At 40.4% G+C, this 19,526-nt stretch overlaps 1 long non-coding RNA gene across 1 annotated transcript in view; it reads right to left on the bottom strand.

The window, feature by feature from the left end:
• Positions 1 to 19,526, bottom strand: part of LOC134755243 (uncharacterized) — a 132,984-nt gene that overhangs the window by 60,252 nt on the left and 53,206 nt on the right. The window lies entirely within an intron of this gene.

The raw sequence follows: 19,526 nt of genomic DNA, 5'->3' as shown, positions 1-19,526 counted from the left end.
CGAGAGTCGCGTACGAGTGTGGAGGGGCTATAGGTTTTTTATGCATAAAAAAAAATATTTTCATTATTTTTAGGGAAGTTTAAAGCTACGTCACATTATTTGAGCGCTCTAAATTTAAAGGTCCCCCACACTCATGCGCGAATCACGGCGCAAAGCCACGAACGCGAGTGTGGAGTCTAGTTCGCTAATCAGCGAGCCCATGAATCTATAGTTTGTCAAAGGACTGTCTCATTTCAAACATAGACAGAGAGAATCATACTATCTTTGTCTTACACTAGTACTAGCACCTAAAAGAAAAGGATGAGTATAGTTTTTTTTGTTCTTATGTACTGACAATTTGGTTTGACCAACTATAGTATAAAACTGGATTAGGCAATAGTGGTGGGGGAACTGTCAGAACAGGATAGTCTTGAGTATTTTTCAGTAGGAGTAGCAGAGAAAACGTTATAATTGTTTGTCCTTGTTTCAGTCTCACATTTTTTTTAAATTCACCAACGTAAATTTGTATGGTACAAATTTACTCGACCAATCATATTGTCGCATTACTCGCATTGCGTATGTTATATCCCTCACGGGCGCACGCGGTCGGCCAATTCTATATGATCCTACCTTCTATGGGCGAGCCCAATTTAAAGGCTCCTGTACACCATGGCCCACTGTAGGCCATTTCAAGGGACGCATTTATGCGTCAGAGGGAGCAAGTGATATTCCTATCTCATTCCACCGCATAGCTGCGTCCCTTAGACTGGTCTACGCTGGGCCATGGTGTACAGGAACCTTAATCAGATTTGGCGAAAAATTGTCCCCGTCTGGACTGAAGTTAAGTATATTTTTAAAGTCATACAACACTACCGCACCAAGGTCGCGGTGCGGGGCGGTAGTGTGTTAGGTCTATTAGGTAGCTCATATATAGTTGATCAAACCAAATTGGCAGTAAATAAGAACCAAAAAAACTATACTCGTCCTTTTTTTTTGGGTGCTAGTACTTGTATGACAAAGATAGTATGATTATCTCTGTCTATGTTTGAAATGAGACAGTCCTTTGACAAACTATAGTAGCCAAGTCTTTGATAGAGAAAGATAGTCTTATTGCGATTCCTATAAGAGGAAAGAGAAAATAGTGCCATGCTTTGTCCTTATCACCGACCGGGTTTTTTTTCATGGTCGGGTTATGGCAGCATAGGTAGGAGGCGATGGCGAAATACCGTTTTTTTTTTATAAGAGTGAAAGAGAAAAAGGATTATGCTGCCATACATTAATCTGTCAATACATGAATATGTCTTTCTCTTACCCCTAGTTGCTCGGTTTCATGTCTATAACTACTATACTATGTCTAAAGCTCGCTCCAGACTACGCGGCGCGAAGCCGCAAACGTGAGTGTGGAGTCGATTTCGCTGATTAGCGAACTAGACTCCACACTCGCGTTCGCGGCTTCATGCCGCGATTCGCGCACGAGTGTGGAGGGCCCTTTATAGTAGCCATGTTTGGTGAGAATATTGAATGCCTACCGCGGAAACCGAAGTTCGTTATTGCAGGCAACTTTCTCTTTTACTCCAGTGAAGGCGTCATTAGGAGTGACAGAGAAAGATGCCCGCAATTCGCGAACTTCGGTGGGTACGGTGTTCACGAGGCCCTTTGAGTTAAGTTCATCACAGACGGAGCGATAATAAGGACGAGTCTACGCTACGCTACGCTAATCAGCGAACTAGGCTCCACACTCGAGTTCGCGGCTTCGCGCCGCGATTCGCGCATGAGTGTGGAGGGCCCATATATCGGCCGATACCGACAGAAATCTGCGAGTATCGCAAAGGACCACACACGCAACGATACCAAAATATATAATGTTGTTTAGCTATTTAGAGCGCTCAAATAAGGGCCCTCCACACTCATGCACGAATCACGACGCGAAATCGACTACACACTCGCGTTCACGGTTTCGCGCCGCGTAGTCTGGAGCGAGCTTAAAATGGCGGTGCGTCCGCACGGCTTGATATGATCGGTAAATTTTATCAGATTGGCGAAAAGTTATCCCCGTCTGTATCAAAGAATATAATACTCACTGTCTGTATAGACCTTTAGGTGCATTCCGGTGATAAAGGTCCCTCCAGACTATGTGCGCGAATCGCGGCGCGACTTCGCTGAGAACATGTCGCGACGTTGACGTATGACTCCACACTAGCAAACTTCACGGCTATTTCGCAGTTTGGTTCGCGTCAAGATGGCGGAACAGCATCAGCTGATCGAGTTTAACTGCTAGTTATCTATGGCATCATTCGTGATTGAGCTATTTTTCTATTTTGTTTTGTTGTAAAACCGTAAAATATAGCCGCTTTATATAATATAATTATTATTTGTCTTGCCACATATGAGTCAAAATAGTGTGTAATGGGAGTCTTTCCTAGTCCAGTTCGCGCTTCGCGTCTCCTTTGACGCGGGCTAATAAACAGAAAAAAAACGGGGAACTAGGAGCGAAGGCGTGAACAATCTGCGAAATCGACGCCACACTTAAGGTGACGCCACACTTAAGGTCCCTCCACACTCATGCGCGAATCACGGCGCGAAGCCGCGAACGCGAGTGTGGAGGGCCCTTTACGTTCGCGGCTTTGCGCCGTGATTCGCGCATGAGTGTGGAGGGACCTTAAGAGGTTGTGGTATTGGTATTATGGAAGGTAGAGGTAAGGAAATGAATCTTCATGTATCAAAAAGTGACCGTAAAAAACAGTAAATAGGCGGCGCCACCATACACTGAAGTACCTAGACCATACACCTAGTATTTTATATAGATGTGCACCCGTGCGACCGTGAGGGACAGAACATACGCAATGCGACAAAATTAAAAACACGTTTTAACATTCCTGACAACATACCACAAATAACCTACGTAATTTCTAAATTAAATGATGTCTTTGACCATATTATAAAGAAGCCCAGCCTCTTCTGAGGCTGGACAAGCCAGGATACTATTGACCCTAGTAAAAGTTAGTCTGTTGTAGTTTTTTTAGAGAGCCACTATGAGGGTGGCATTTGTTTAAAACTTAAAACCCTCTATAAATAAATAAAGATAAAAAAAAACCTACGTAATTTAGTCGGGTTATTTGCTGGCCCTTCCGCATTTCATCTCTACATTATTATACCTCATAATGTTCATGTCATAAGGGCGCGAATGATTCGCGCATGAGTGTGGAGGGGCCTTATAGAGTCTCCTATATATTACAATACTCTTTGGTCACAGAGCCTACCTAGCGCCACCGGAGAGATTAGTAACTATTATTTAAAGCTCAAAGCGGACACTTTTGCAACAATTCTGCCATAAGAGATTGGCATCCTTTCTATACCATCCATAATTGGTATAGCCATTGCAGAGTGCTTTATGCATAAACCTGCATAAACCTAGCATTACATACGCGTGCGCCCGTGAGGGACAGAACATACGCAATGCGACAATATGATTGGTCGAGAAGATTTGTAGCCCACCATAAACCATACTAAATTTACAGTGCGGAATTAAAAAAAATGTGACAAGGACAAACAATACAGTTAAATCTCACTCCACACTCGTGCGCGAATCGCGGTGTGAAGCCGCAAACGCGAGTGTGGAGCGAGCGTCGCAGATCTGCGAAATCGACTCCACACTCGCGTTCGCGGCTTCGCGGCGGCGCCTTCAGCCTCCTCCAGACTACGCGGCGCGAAGCTCGCACGAGTGTGGAGGGCTTTCTGGAGCGGGCCCTACATTCATGGTTAAAACGTATGATGCCGTAAATGACTAAGGCCCCATTCGCACGAGAGCTTAAAAAGCGTTGCGTGTGGGACGCACCCATAAGTAAGAGCGAGAAAGCGATATCTCTTTCTCCTTCTTACTTATGGTTGCGTCACACACGCAACGCTTTTTAAGCTCTCATGCGTATGGGGCCCAACAGTTCGATCAGCTGATGCTTGTATATACTATGTCTATAGGGCCCTCCGCACTCGTGCGCGAAACGCGGCGCGAAGCCGCGAACGCGAGTGTGGAGTCTAGTTCGCAAATCAGCGAAATCGACTGCACACTCGCGTTCGCGGCTTCGCGCCGCGTAGTCTGGACCGGGCTTGTGCCGCAAACCAAACTGCGAAATCGCCGTGAAATTGTGCGAGTGTGAAATCATATGTAAACGTCGCGAATGTTCTCTCCGCGAAGTCGCGCCGCTAATATTCACGCACATAGTCTGGAGGGCGATAACGCAACGCTTTTAAACTGTCGTGCGTATGGGGTACTTTGATTAGGCCCCATAAGAACGAGAGTTTTTTTAACGCGCGTTAAAAAAGCGTTTAGCCCGCTCCAGGCTACGCGGCGCGAAGCCGCGAACGCGAGTGTGGAGTCGATTTCGCTGATTAGCGAACTAGACTCCACACTCGCGTTCGCGGCTTCGCGCCGCGATTCGCGCACGAGTGTGGAGGGCCCTTTTGAATGACACAAATGGAAACGTGTGTGTTTATTCACACGATGGCGGTAGCGCTTTTTATCAAGCGTTGTTGGATTTTCAACTTTAAATCGAATTTAGTGCGGGCAGATTCAAGCGCTTTTTTAACGCCCCATTCGTATGAGAGCTTAAAAAGTGTCGCGTTAAAACCTGAAGCCCTCCACACTCGTGCGTGAATCGCGGCGCGAAGCCGCAATCGCGACTGTGGAGTCTAGTTCGCTAATCAGCGAAATCGACTCCACACTCGCGTTCGCGTAGTCTGGAGCAATTTATCACTAAGGGCCCCTCCACACTCATGCGCGAATCACGGCGCGAAGCCGCGATTCGCGCATGAGTGTGGAGGGACCTCTAGATATTCTAGTTTATCGCAAGAGCGATAGGGAGGCAGATAGCGAAATTTCGATTTTCGTCTTTCGTGGTAGATCCTCTGGTAGATAGGACTGCAATGTAGGAAGTGTGTGAGCTATATCCTACTCCGCAGTCCTGCAAGGCGGACTGCATTGTAAGAGTGTGACAACAGACTACTACACCGCACCGCGACCTTGGCCAAGAGCATGTCAGGCCATGCTCAATGTAGGGTTCCGTAGTTTTCCATCAGACACAATAGGCTAAACTAGAGCTATTAGTATAGAAGATTGTTAACAAAGGGATAAAATAAGACAAGGCAAATTTGCATAATCAGTACTTTATTAAGGTAATAAGAAGTATGGCCATGATTTTTTCCTTAGAACCTACTTTCAATATGAGACTTTGCATGACTTTGTACTTTCATAACGAAAAACATAAAAATGCAATATTTATGAAAAAACATATTTTAGGAAACTGCAACAATTTTAAAAGGATTTGTTAATTATAGTACTCGTAAAAGAAATCAGCGGGATTGCCTCTAATTTTATAATATATTTTACTTTTTCGTTCTAAAACTGCCAATAGTCAACGGCATTACTCATTCAGCCAATGAAACTGTTTTAGAGAAATTAAATATAAATAACAATAATGAAGACGTGAGTGGATGAACGTGCTATGTCACATTTATCAGATTTTGATTTAAGGCGATAAATATGGATTTGAAGCTATTATAAATAAATAAATAATTAAATAAATATTATAGGCATTCTTAGGTACACAGATTGACTAAGTCCCACGGTAAGCCCAAGGAGGCTTGTGTTATGGGTACTCAGACAACGATATATATAATATATAAATACTTAAATACATAGAAAACACCCATGACTCAGGAAAAAATATCTGTGCTCATCACACAAATAAATGCCCTTACCGGGATTCGAACCCAGGACCATCGGCTTCACAGGCAGGGTCACTACCTGTTTACGGGTCTGACGGGTTTATATTAAAAATAACTCCAAATGTAAAAATATATGTGTTTAATATTTCTTGTGGAAAATGAGTAAGTGACGTTTGACATGCAAAAGCACAAAAGAAGCTACATTATCTTTTATATATAAACTGCCAGCATCCGCGGAGGTGTGCTTTCTTGTGAACATGCCCCCGGGCGTTGAAAGCTTGCCTTTCAACCAAACTGCTCTACGCAGGAAGTAAGTACATCATAACAGCGGGCCGCCAAGTTACTGAATGTGAAGAGGTATCTTCTCTTCTACGAGCACAACGGCGTCAAGTTGCAGAGCGTGTGTATATCACTCAGGCTCTGGTGGAAGGTTCCAAAGCTTCTTTCATGATTTGACTGCTGCCGCAACTGCTCAATGCTGACGGACTGTGAGTGGCCAATGTAGCGTACTCCTCGAGGTCGTGAATCGATGCCGATGAAAGAAGACGGTCACCGATGGAGAGGTAGCAGCTACCTTGCAGCATCATTGAAATAAATGGCAGCAATATATTCTTCTGGGTGGGACGAAATTAAAGCCAGTGGGAAGTGGCAACCAAACCAGTGTTGAGGTCATTGACGATAAACATTATATTACAATACCCAGCTCTCATTAAATAATATGTGGTTGACTTTACCCCAGCTTCCTATGAAACTCCAATGTGAAGGACACGCAGAACTAACATTAGAAAATAATCGAATCACTAGCTGCAGCATTAGCTTGCGAATTATAGCTGCGCTTATAGATAAGTCATTGTATGCACCCGTTGTATGTACAGTACAACTGAAATAATGAGTAATGCTAGCTAGTACTCGTAAATATATAACTAGTAAAGTCGCCTGCTAGCACTAGATGTACTTAGTACGAAAACATACGAAAAATGGCTAAGATATAACACTTTCACAAGAGCTTTTTTTATGACAGCCAAAGTAAGCTAGTACACTAATGAGTTTACATATTTAAAAACTTAACTAATAATAGCAGTGCTATATTATTAGTATGTACCTAATAAGTAAAATCTTCAGAAGACATGGATTTTATTTTAACGTGAATGACGCCGAGTGAAAACCTTAGTGAAATATTTTCTATCTAAGTCGTTGTTGTTCGAGGAATAATGAGATTGTTTAGTGCAGACCTTTGCAGGCTGCTGATGGAACCGCGTGAGTTGGGTTCGAGTCTCATCGTCAAGCATTTCATTACTGGCGTAAGAGGTGACATTTGTGAAACAACAATTAATACGCGAAGGGGCCGATACTTGACCGCTGTTTGTTGGGCCTGCGACTGTATACCCTAGTTTAGTCTCAAACAGTATCGTCTGTCCATCGCTTAATTCAATTTTATGCGACCCTAACAAGTTCCAAAATAGGTCAGCCCCTATTAAAAAATCGACCTCGGAAGGTTTATGAAAGTTAGGATCAGCTAAACGGATGTTAGACGGAATATTCATTCGTGATATATCCATCCGTTGATAAGGCATCTCGTCAGATATCGAGGACAAAACAGAACAATTTAAATAAGTCGAGTAGGTGTCATCTAAGGATTTACTTGGCACCTGACACATTTTACCTACGTGACTTTAATTTGTTTATGCCTGTAATCGATTTATTTACTCGATTAGTATGTACATTTAACTGCTGACACATCTTCTCAGTCATAAAACAAGACGCACTGCCGTTATCCAAAACTGCTCTGGCTATGATCTCGCGATTGTCATGCCCATATACTTTAATTAATGCAGTAGTTAGTAGTCCGACATTTGGTTCAGATGCATTCAAGTGTGGAGTTGCTACTCGTATGCGAGCCGATAATGCAGGGACGGAGGCGGTAGCCGGCGCTGACGACGATGGCCGCTCGCACGAACTAAATTCCGTTTTTTGCGTATGCTCTGTGACATGAACGAGTGAATTATGCCTACGCTTACATATTCGACAGCCTGCCTTTGCAATGGTTTGCATAGTGATCACGTCGGAAGCAATTAAAACAAACTTTATAATTCGGCAGCAAATTAAGCCGCTCGATGTTGCTTAACGCGAGAAACTGAGAGCAGTTATTTAAGCTATGCTCACCATTACATTTCGGACATAATTGAGACTGAGAAGTGACACAGTGTTCAGTGGGTTGAGTAGAAAGCAAAACCCTATGTTTAGATACGATTTTAGCCGGCTGACTAGACTGACCGGCGCCTGAGGCGCTCGATAACTCTAAGGTTTCAATCAAATCTGCACGATTACGCATAAAAGTCATAAAATTATCAAATGAAATAGGTACATTCTTATCAAAGCTTCCTTTATGTTCTTCCCACTCACGAAATGTCGTAGTGTCTAATTTGTTGCTAATGATGTGAATAAGGAGCGTGTCCCACTGTTTGACAGGCTCGCCTAGGGATTCTAGGCATCTAAGATTTTTGTTTACTTGATCCACAAGCCGTTTTAAATGAACGGACGACTCCTTCGTGATCGGCTCAACGTTAAACAGCGCTGATACATGATTTTGCAGTAGTAACCTTTTGTTATCATACCGCTCACACAGGAGTGTCCATGCTACCTCGTAATTGCTGTCAGAAAACTCAATAGAATTAATAACTAAGGCCGCAGATCCTTCCAACGATGCTCTTAAATAATGAAATTTATTTATCTTATCGATGTCATCATTAGAATGAATAAGACTTGTGAAAGTGTCTTGGAAACCCGAGGTACGTGTGGGCCCGCATATTGTAGGTGTTCGATGCTGGGACCATCGTGACCCGGGGATTTGCCTCCAGACATTTTCTTTATCGTTTTAGTGACATCCTCGGCGGTTATTTTTGTCCCGATCGCGATGGTCTCAGCCTCGCACCCTGCAAGTGATGGTCCTAGTGGTGAGCGAACCAAAAATTTATTTTTAAAAACCTCTGCAATCTGTTTGGGGTCACATACCATCGACACTCGCGGGACGACCAGGTTTAGTGTTCATCCTATTCGTACACTTCCAAAATTGCTTAAAATCCTTTTTAGAGTGAAATGATGCCAACTTATCGAGCTTGATTTGATCCTGGTTTTTTTGGCACCATTTCAATCGGGATTTAAACAACTTTCTGCTCTCAGTCATGGCATTACCACCCGGACCCGGGCCCGAATTAGGTCTATCGTACCACATCCACGCTTGAAACATACGTCTGGCCTCCCCGTGAGCCTCGCGGACATATTTATTCCAACCTATAACAGCTTTATTTCTATTACACTTAGCATTAGAGCTACTAATAACAGCTGAACGTCTCAAGTCTTCTATGATATTCATCTATCTATACATATAATAAAGCGGAAGAGGGTCGAAAGTCTGTACATGGAAGATATTCGAAAAAAAATTGCCTGGGGATACTTAGAATCGATAACAGAACAAATTCCAACAGTTTTTAGAATTTTTGTCTGTTTATCTGTTTGTCTGTTTATCTGTTTGTCTGTTTATTTGACCGCGCAACTAATGAAAACGGCTGAACGGATTTTGATGCAAACTTTACTAATCTGTCGAAAAAATCCACGGCCAGGTTTTAGGCTATAAAAATTTGAGAAATTTTACCCCTAAGGGGGTTAAAAAGGGGATGAAAGTTTGTATGGGGTTCAAGATTTATTTTAAGCTAGCAATTTGAAACTTCGTAAGAAGATATATTATTGAAATACAAGAAAACTAATTTCAGCGTTTTTGAAAATTCATCCCCTAAGGAGGTGAAATAGAGGTTGAAAGTTTGTATGGAGATCAATTTTTATTTTAAGCTAGGAACTTAAAACTTTGCAAAGCGTTATTATATTAAAAAGCAAGAAAATTACTTTCAGCGTTTTTAAAAATTCATCCCCCATGGTGGTGAAAAAGCGGTTAAAAACTTTATCTTGATAACTATATCATTTTAGCTACTAGGCCAAGTTAGGTATCGATTTTGTATAAATCGGGTATGCCGAATTCATTTATGATATCAAAATGACACCATTCCCAAATGAAAACACAAAAAATATGAAAAAACTTTTTTTAATTTCTCTTTACGCTTAAACCGCTAAACCGATTTAGATAAAATTTGGTATAAAGATAGTTTGAGTCCCGTGGAAGAACATAGGGTAGTTTTTAACCAAAAAAATGGAGACTGCGTTTGCATGGAGAAGCGGCCGTGCCCTTTCCTCTTAATAATGGTCACGAAGGTGGGTACTTTAAAAAAACATTTTTCAGTAAATGTCAAACGATTTGGGACTTAAACGCGTTACCATGCCTTCCCGAAAAAAATCGAATCTTTCGCAAAAGTCTCGCAATGCATTGCGGCCACAAGGGGCACGGTCTCAGGAGTCTGAGAAAAACCACGGTGAGAGACTCAGTGGCGCTCTAGCCAGGCAGGTCGCTTCGCTTTCGGCTGAAACGGCAAGCCAGCGCGAGTTCGATTGTGATCCCAAATATATCGTACGTAATACATATGTAGGCGCAGATCCTGACGGTGTGTGGCGCCGGAGAAGCCGTGTTCATCCCGCGTATCCTTCTCATTCCGAGCAACTTCCCGTTCCGCTTCAAGCGCCTACAGGTCCCCGTGAGCGTCTGCTTCGCTATGACCATCAACAAGTCGTAGGGGCAGATGCATTTCCCACTCCGAAAACAAAAAAAAAAGGGGCAGACGCTGCCCGTCATTTGACTGATTTGACTGGAGGACCGATTTGGATGACATGATTTTGATGGGAACACCCAAATATTCCGAAATATGTTTTTCCGATTTTTATAACCACGACTTTCATAATCCCGATTATTTATAAGTCCGAAATATCAAAATTACGATTTTTAAGAACACGATGGAATAAAATCACGAATGTGCTATTTCCGAAAACTTAAAATCCGATTGTCACTTGATAGAAAGCTTAAAGTTTCGATTTTACACTTTTCCGAAAATATTTTTTTTCCGAATTCCTAAATTCCGAAAAATCATTGTCCGATCGGAAATAAAATAATTCGGTATTCAGAAATTCGGTTTTTTACAAGATCGGAAAAATGAAATCCGTGATATTCAAATGAAGACTCACGTTTTAGTAATTATTACGGGTACCTGTCGTGCCGCATCATGTTAAATTCGGCATAAAATATGTTTGGCATAAAAATTCGGCATAAATAAATTAGACAGAACTGCGAACCTGCGAACCCGAACTGTTGCTAGAAGTGGGTTAGGTTAGGTTAGAACTGCGACCCCCAAGAAAACGAACTGTTGCCAGAAGTGGGTTAGGTTAGGTTAGAATTGCGACCCCCAAGAAAACGAACTGTTGCCAGAAAAGTGGGTTAGGTTAGGTTAGAACTGCGACCCCCAAGAAAACGAACTGTTGCCAGAAAAGTGGAAATTTAAAAATTGGGATATTTAAAATAGGAATCACGTTAATTCGGAATAAGGGCAATTCCGAATTCGTGATTTTGAAAATCGTAAATGTTAAATTCGGTGTTTGCCACCATCGGAATTGTTATAGTCGGAATTATGTAGTTCGGAATTTACAATATTCGGCTTTTTGGGTTTTCGGAAATAAAAATCTTCGTGATTTTCATCATTCGTAATTATGACAGTCGGAATTTTGATGGGTTATCATTCCGATTTAAAATTCGACATTCTAAAATTCGAAATAAAAAATTTCGGAATTATGTAGTGTACCCGATTTGCATAGGTACAGTCAAGGACGTAAAAATACAAAAATGGTACTGTATCGTTCGATATACACCTACTACTCTATGCCATTTAAATCACGTCAAAAATTTGAATAAGGGCAAAAAAAATATTCATTTTGTAGTGTAATATTATTTAGTGGTAGCAAAGAGGATATAATATTATAGAACGGTACTGACATAGTAAATTTTGTAACCACAGTAAATTCACTGCCATCTATCGACACACTTTAAAACTAAAAATGAAGATTTATTAAAATACGATAAAATGTATTTAAATATGGATAAATGATCTTTTTTATTTGCATTAATTATTTTTATTATTTTGACCCATGTTCTTTCACTGATATGCGTTAAAATTGTTAGATAATAACAAACGAAACCGTCAACGCCCTCTATACGAGAGTAGGCAAAAGGTAGTAGCGACATCTGATCGAGAATCAAATTTTCGTGATTTTCGAGGCACGTTTTTTCCTTAGACTGTATCCATCTATTACGGAGTTATATCTATCTTTGGTGGTAGGTACCTAATTGTAAAATATTTTATCTGGACTACAGTCCTCTAGCGTATCCATCTGTCAACTTTACTTTAAGTTCTGTCTCCAGGGGACAGGGAGATAAATTAGGGGTGAATTAGCCGCTTACTGAAACAGACCGAATTCCACGCAGGCGAAGCCGCGGGCACAGCTAGTATACAATATATCAATAGCAGCCTTATGCTCATAATTTGTACATAACTTATTTGCACATGCACATTCATGGAAACAAACAGGAAGATCTATGCTACTTAATCGCTCATGACATTCACTTGTGAACACGTCCCTCTGTTTCACATCTCGGTTACCCCAAATTACCTTATCTTTAACTATATGATCAAAAGACTGGATGTTTAAAATATTAAAATCGCATTCAATGATGAGCGGGTAGTTTTATGTACACAAAAAAGTTAAACTCTCCGTGGATGAAGATACTAAGTTCGCAACATAGCATGTGCTTCCAATTTTACTCCGTTGACATGGAAGAACGTGTCATGTTTGGTTTGAATCATAGCATCTTCATCCATGTCGAGTTGTATTTAATTTCGCATATAAGAGTAAAGTGTCAGTATTGCGATTAGGTTATTCTTCTGTTAAAACAGTATTTTTTTATTGAACTTGAATAGGTATATGACTATGTCGAAGACAAGTTTCGAAGTAATGGAATGTTAGATCATTGAGCGAAAACAAGAGGATAAAAACATACTAAGGCAATTTTTAACGTGGATGAAGGTGTTATGTACCTTTTTTCATAAATAAATATAGTAATATGTATATTTCTAAAATAAGGATTAAATTTATTGGTCTATCAGTGTATAACTTGCATTTTCACAAAAACAACATCGTCATATCGATTGTTAAACATTTTTTACAGCTGAATAATACTCAAAATTATGTTTTTGTAACATAGCACGTTCATCCACTCACGTCTTCAATTGAATGATTAAAAAAAACCGGCCAAGTGCGAGTCGGACTCACACACGAAGGATTCCTTACCATTAACTATAAAAACGGTCACCCATCCAAGTACTGACCCCGCCCGACGTTGCTTAACTTCGGTCAAAAATCACGTTTGTTGTATGGGAGCCCCACTTAAATCTCTATTTTATCCTGTTTTTAGTATTTGTTGTTATAGCGACAACCGAAATACATCGTCTGTGAAAATTTCAGCTGTCTAGCTATCACAGATCACGAGATACAGCCTGATAACAGACGGACAGACGGACAGACAGACGGACAGCGGTCTTAGTAATAGGGTCCCGTTTTTACCCTTTGGGTACGGAACCCTGAAAAAGCATATTTTATCATAAATTTTACTTTATTTACATAAATAATGCCAAATAACTCAAAAGTAGCACAGGAAAAACGGTTATTAAAACGGTTAGCGAAATCTACTCCACACTCGCGTTCGCGGCTTCGCGCCGCGATTCGCGCATGTGTGTGGAGGGCCCTTTTGAATGACACAAATGGAAACGTGTGTGTTTATTCACACGATGGCGGTAGCGCTTTTTATCAAGCGTTGTTGGATTATATTAAAAATTTAAATAAAACCAAAAAAAAACATTTTTTTCTTCTTTTGGCCTCAGAAATGCGTGGTTAAAATCTTTCAGTTCCTCGTGTTACACCGTGTATATGAATGGGCCCTGGAGGGAAAGTACCTCAAAACCTTAAGTTAGCTCATTTTGCTTAAAGGAAACATTCTTTTATTTTAGAAAATAAACAAAACTGCGTTCAAAGATTTTTAATTTTTTTTCAATTTTGCTTGTCTAAAAATATTCTTGAATACTAAATGTTCGATTTTAATGATATTTTGTACGACGGACGAGTGTTGAGGCCGCTCCAGACTACGCGGCGTTCGCGCACTAGAGGGGGCTTAATGTATAATGTTTTTTGGATGCTGTATCGAATAGAAGAATAAAATAGCAGGTGTTTATTTTATATTTCTATCTAATAATTAATTACTTGTGATTCGTATGGATTAGTGATGATATCTACTTTATGATTTGAAAAAATCATCAGTGCTATAAAAGGCCATGCTTAGGATAGGAGATTTATTGTTTAAGTTTTCTAAGAAAGATTGCATCACTTGGTGAATTTTTTATATCTGCCGGAAGAGCATTATAAATTTTAACGCCATATACAGTGAGCGACTTACGCGTCTTGGCCAGGCGCGCGCTCGGCGCGAGCAGTAGGCGCGGGTGGCGGCGCGCGTCGCAGCCAAGAAGCTGCGCGCTGCTCATGTATGAGCTTAGATTCAGTCTGACGTACTTGCAAGCCTCAAGGATGTAAATGCTATGCAAAGTTAAGATTTTGAGTTTTTTAAATAATTCTTGCGCCGGGTAATCAACAGGTTTTCTAGTACCCGGATGGCACTTTTTTGGATTTTAAAGATCTTGTCGCGATCAGCTGCGGTACACCACAAATCGATACCGTAGGTTAGAATGGAATGAAAATATCCATAGTATGCTTTCTTTATATTATCTACAGACAGACTGGGAGCCAGCCTAGATAATGCATAGGCATAGGACGCTGAAGACAGCTTGTTACAAGTTTCATCTATATGTGACTCCCACGTTAGCCCCTCATCAATTACAAATCCTAAGTATTTTACGCTATCAACTTGCGGCACAAGTACATCGTTCAAACTTATGTCGAGCTTTGTGTTGTTAGTTTTGCGCAGCTGAAAGTGAATTATATTCGTTTTATCTACGTTTACTTTAGACACATACCATTGACTGTGAACCAGCGAGATATTAGTTTCATAACTTCTCCCAATTTGAATTTTAAGTCTAAGAAATTTTCTGCATTAACTATGATGCATGTATCGTCCGCGAACATAACATACTCTGGGCCGATACATGCTGATGTGATATCATTGACGAGCAAAAGAAACAGGTAATTTCCCATTGTCGAACCTTGGGGAACAGCAGCATAAGCCATGGTTTCCAGCTTAGACTTTGCATTTAAAACGTAGGTACACTGCTTACGATTCCTTAAAAATGATTCAATTAATTTGTGAAATTGGCCTTCGATACCGTATCGAGATTTGATGTATATTAACAATACCATAGCTATGTCCCTTCGTTTGACTTTTTTTGATTAATATTGTGAAAATTAGAAGCGAAAAACAAAATCTATCAAATTTGTGAATGCTCCTAACTTATAACAATTAAAAATTCGAAAAAAATCAAACGTAGGTGTAGCTGATACCAATGAGTGCTATTGTTTTTTTGCTCACCAGTTGGCGCCTCTGTTGATGGTGGTCCAAAAGACTAAAGAACAGCTGTCAGTCATTGAAGTGACATTTGACATTTCGAACTATGGAAAAGACCACCATCTACACTAGCGCCCCTAGCGGCGAATTCATACGCGTTAGCCCTCATTGTGTCAAAATATTTTTAAATAGAGGGTATTTGACTACTAGTCAAATCAGTTTCTTTTTCCGAACTGTCAAAACGATTTTGCTACTATGGAATTTATATGAAACACTAGCGAGTGTGGAATCTCGTTCGCCAATCAGCGAAATCGACTCCATTGGGGGAGCTTTACAACGACCGTCGTGTATGATCGTGCGAACACTGCTTAATAAAATCAAAGATATAGCTGGTCAAGCAAATCTTGTCAGTAGAAAAAGGCGCGAAATTCAAATTTTCTATGGGACGACATCCCTTCGCGCCTACATTTTTTAAATTTGCCGCCTTTTTGTACTGACAGGATTTGCTTGACCAGCTATATACACACGGTGCCCATGAGGAAAGGGAAAAAATTGAACTACGCATTCCTGGGGTCATAACGAGTAATAAATGTTATTACAACCTAGGTCGAAGAATTATGCATTTTAATTTTTAAAATTTTTCATACATAATAAATACATAACGTTTGCTTCTCTAGTATAAAAGTGCCTTAGGACGAGCTGGCAACGTTTATTATTGCTATCTCTTTTTATATTTTTACGAGGCAATGATGGAGGCATGATGGAATGGAGGCAATGTCATGAAGACTTTTTTGGGCATAGATTATTCAAAGCCGGCAACAATTACCCCACTGAATATTTAATCAAAAGGTTGGTTAATACAAAAATACGAATACGAATTATGACGTCTCTTCGTCTTTCTTGCTTCCTGTTTTGTAATATGAGTTAAGCATGAGGCGATTATCCACTAGATGAATCGTCTAAAGTTAATACAAATTAAAAATCTTTACTTACACATCACGTAACAGAATAAGTTTCAAAGATTTGAAACTGCAGCAGCGCAGAATGAGAATCTTAAGGGGGAAATTCAAAAAGCTAGTGGGGGTAACCTCGGTCAACATCGGGTTTCTAGGAGCGACGAAGGACCCCACTACACGGATCAGAAGTCAAACTGCGGTCCGCAATTTTTGCAAACGGAACTTCACTGAGAGTTCGGTCTATTAATTTATTATGTTCATGTCAATTTTATATAAATAAAACTGTAAAGTATAGCAAACATCGTTTATTTTATTTTTTTAATAGGCGTATTGACAGAATGTCATAATGAACCAAAAAGCAAGTATTGCTTCAATTTTTTTTTTAATGGCTGAATGCCATGATGCTGTGTCACAAATATATGTGAAATGGAAATTAAAAAAAAAATAGCCACAACCGAATACAGAACCTCCTCCTTCTATGAAATTGAAGTCGGTTAAAAAGAGCTACTTTCCGGCCTAGGTCTGCAACTATGTACGAAATTTAATTAAATTCCTCTCGTCTGGCCGCACCCGAGACGTGATACTTTCCAGCCTAATATGAAGAACATAATATCAATATTTCATTGCATGTTTGAGAAATAGTACATTATTGCAGAGGCCGGGACAGGGCAATTTGTGGACCTTATCACTAAGACTCCACTGTCCATCTGTCTGTCTGTCACCAGGCTGTATCTCGTGAACCGTGATCGCTAGACAGTTGTAATTTTCACAGATGATGTATTTCTGTTGCCGCTATAATAACAAAAAAAAATAATGGGGCCGTTTGCCGTTTATTGCGTAATGGTACGGAACCCTTCGTGTGCGAGTCCGACTCGCACTTGGCCGGTTTTTTGCTTCATCATCTAAACGGCAAATGGCGGCCACTTTTTCCGTTTAGCTAAAGAAGGCAAAGGTAAGTAATATAAAACTATACGCATCACAAATAATCTTCATCTTCTCAAATGTTTTTTTCGCCCAAGTCAATAATCTGTTATAGATGGAATCATATCAATTGAGCTAATGCACTTACCTGTTTACTCAAAGAGTCTCAAGAATACAATGCCATTAAGTGGTAAACCACAAATTAGGATAACTACCTCGTAGTAAAAGCAGATTATAACCGCCTTGATATGTTAGTATAGATTAACGACTCTATTTTTTAAATAGGCTACAAAATACACTAACTAAATAATGGCTAACATAACTTTATTTGCATTCTACAACCGTCGACACCCAAAACGAATGCACTCTGTAGAAAACCATATGTTACAACATGTTTTTATTTTAGACCATTTTAACCCCATTCAACAAGGAATAAGGTTAAAATAGTAGATTGTGTTACAAGGGAGCAAAATGACATATTTACGGCGAGGGCGTACATTGAATCTTAAACGAAGCGAAGGTTTCTATAATAGAATCCCGAGAGTAACGAAGATTCTAAAGTAGAATCCTGAGCGTAGTGAGGGATTCAAGTGTGTTACGCCCAAGATGGAAATAATTTTGCTACCATGTGACACATACTGCTTTTCACATCACCTATGAGGTAATTATGATGTTTAAAAATATTATTTAAGCTAAAAAAATAATGTGCAATTGTTTTTAAATAGTGTCCTAGAACAGAAAAGTGTTACTTTGATCCCTCCTAGCAGGGAAGAAAAGTGCCACTTTGATCCCTCCTAGCAGGGAAGAAAAAACCCTTTTTCGAATTGGTGATGTGAAAATTGAATATACATGCAATGCACTTCTAACTTATTTTGTAAGTAACTAGTTGGCGTGGCGGCTACGAGAACAAAAGCGGATAATAGTATTGTAATAATACGATGCCATTGTTAGTACAGGTGAGTGCATTAGCTCAGTTGATATGATTGGATCTATAAACAAAAGCCATTGTCTCTATTGTAACGGGCTCCAAGCTTCCAACTTTGGCACGTGGCAAAGCAACATTGCCGTTTAATAAGCAACTGAATCGCGATAGTACTAAAGTTGAAATCTTACGAGCGCTGTGTATTCTCGCCTATATCGGGGTGGTCGACCGAACCATCCACATTACGCAACCGTGTTATCTTGAATGAGCTGTCAAAAAGATTTGAACTATAGTACTATCGCGATTCAGTTGCTTTTTAAACGGCATTGTTGCTTTGCCACGTGCCCAAGTTGGAAGCTTAGAGCCCGTCACAATAGAGACAATGGTTTTTGTTTAACAGATTACTTAGGTTTATAATGTATTCTTAGGCTAAAAATGATTTGAGAAGATGAAGACTATAATTAGATTATAAATTGGGAAATAAAAAGGGCAAGAATTTTGTTATAGGTACTGATTTATACAGAAATTAATTGGTAGACAAACCAATCAAAATAATCTTAGAAAGAAAAGTCGTGAAAGTGAGAGTGAGAGTCGGACTCGCGCACGAAGGGTTCCGTACCATTATCTATTGTTTTTAGTATTTATTGTTATGGCGGCAACGGTTGTATTCACATTTGTCAAGGCTTCACGTGACGGCCGCCACACATCAGGCGGGGGCGCGGACGGGGATGGGAGTAATCTATATTATGATATTCCCATCTGTGCCCTTGGGGACTTGGGAATATACAGAGATAAAAAGGTAAAATAAAAATGTTAGCCTAGCTAGGTCCATCGTATTGTCATGTCAATTGGAGATCTAACACCGGTTGTCGTTTTTGAAGAAGGTGGAGACACGGCGGGCGCCGGTAGAGTTGTAGAGGGCGCTGGTGTCCGCTCTGCAGGGGCGAGGGACGGGGCGGGGGCGTAGGGGGCCGCGCTGGTCCCACTGCTGCTGGAGGTTGCCTGTAAATGATAGGATCGGTATCAGATGCAGTAGACGTGATTGCGGACAGTGTTGGTGGATTTGGTCAAAAACTTTTAATTTATTTAAATAATAGCCGTGTATAGTTTTTACAAGAATTCATTTTAATTTAAAAACCGGTCAAGTGCGCGTCGGACTCGCTCACGTAGGGTTCCGTACCATTATGCCAAAAACGGCAATAAATCACGTTTGTTGTATGGGAGCCCCACTTAAATATTTATTTTATTCTGTCGTTAGTATTTGTTGTTATAGCGGCAACAGAAATACATCATCTGTGAAAATTTCAACTGTCTAGCGATAACGGTTCATGAGATACAGCCTGGTGACAGACAGACAGACGGGCAGACAGACGGACAGCGGAGTCTTAGTAATAGGGTCCCGTTTTTAGGGTTCCGTAGCCAAATGGCAAAAAACGGAACCCTTATAGATTTGTCATGTCTGTCTGTCTGTCCGTCCGTATGTCACAGAATATTTTTAATTAATTCTCTGAAACTATAAGAACTATACTGT

This window comes from Cydia strobilella, chromosome Z (genome assembly GCF_947568885.1).
Source record: "Cydia strobilella chromosome Z, ilCydStro3.1, whole genome shotgun sequence".
Classification (NCBI taxonomy): Eukaryota; Metazoa; Arthropoda; class Insecta; order Lepidoptera; family Tortricidae; genus Cydia; species Cydia strobilella.
Note: the sequence above shows the minus strand (reverse complement) of the source record. Positions and strands in the feature narration are given on the sequence as shown.